This window comes from Tupaia chinensis, unplaced genomic scaffold, assembly GCF_000334495.1.
Source record: "Tupaia chinensis unplaced genomic scaffold, TupChi_1.0 Scaffold000348_1, whole genome shotgun sequence".
Taxonomy (NCBI): Eukaryota; Metazoa; Chordata; class Mammalia; order Scandentia; family Tupaiidae; genus Tupaia; species Tupaia belangeri.
This window is the reverse complement of record NW_006159842.1, coordinates 922,885-923,838: the sequence shown is the minus strand read 5'-3', so window position 1 is coordinate 923,838 and position 954 is coordinate 922,885. Positions and strand designations below refer to the sequence as shown.

The 954-nt window shown below is 50.3% G+C and overlaps 1 protein-coding gene across 8 annotated transcripts in view; it reads left to right on the top strand.

Annotated features, from left to right (window-relative positions):
- The window catches only part of DRC12 (dynein regulatory complex subunit 12 homolog), a 16,440-nt gene that overhangs the window by 11,977 nt on the left and 3,509 nt on the right, over positions 1 to 954 (top strand). The window lies entirely within an intron of this gene.

Below are 954 nucleotides of genomic sequence, written 5' to 3'. Positions count from 1 at the left end.
AGCGAGAAATCCCCCCCCTGGAGGGATGGCCACACAGCAATCTCTTCTCCTCTGCTTTCCTCTCAGGATCTCGGGCACACATGCACATGCACCCCGAATGAGTTTAAGCCACTGGGTCCAGGACTTGAACCACGGTCGGCTACATGGGAGTCCAGCGACATAGCCATTACACTAACTGCTGGTCTCATCGGCCCCTTAATGGGGTCTTGACATCATAATCAGCTCCAGCCCTCAGTCAACCCTGGATCATGGGCAAGTGTGTGCTTGGCATACTCACGGTGGTCTCCAGACTTGAACCAGAAACTTTCCTACACGGGATTGCCTTGCAGAACGTCTTGTTTTACCACTGTGCCATCATCTAACCCCAGTTTAGCTGATTTTTAAAACATTGTTGGGACCAGCCGGTGGTGTAGCGGTTAAGGTGCTGGACTCCTACATGGTCGACCGCTGTTCAAGTCCCAGACCCAGCAGCTCGCTTTCTCACTTTCCCTCTCTCTTTCTCTCTCTCTCTGGTCAAATTAAAATAATAATAATAACAACAAATAGAATAAATGATTCTTTAAAAAAATATATTATTATTTATGGGACCAGCTGATGGCGTAATGGTTATGTCACTGGACTCCCACGTAGTTGACCGTGGTTCAAGTCCTGGACCCAGCAGCTTAAAACTCACTCTGGGTGCTACATCACTGGGCTACCGTGTAGTCAGTTGTGGGTTCAAGTCCCATACCCAGTGGCTTTAGACTCACGTTGGGTGTATGTTTGTGTATACCCGAAATCAGGGGAGAACTTATTGGGAACCAGCAGTTAGCGTAATGGCTATGTCACTGGACTCCCACGTAGTCAACCGCGGTTCGTGTCCCGGACCCGGTGGCTTAAAACTCACGCCGGGCGCGTATGCGTGCGTGCCCAAGATCCCGAGAGGAGAATGGAGGAGAAGGGATTGCGGCGTGA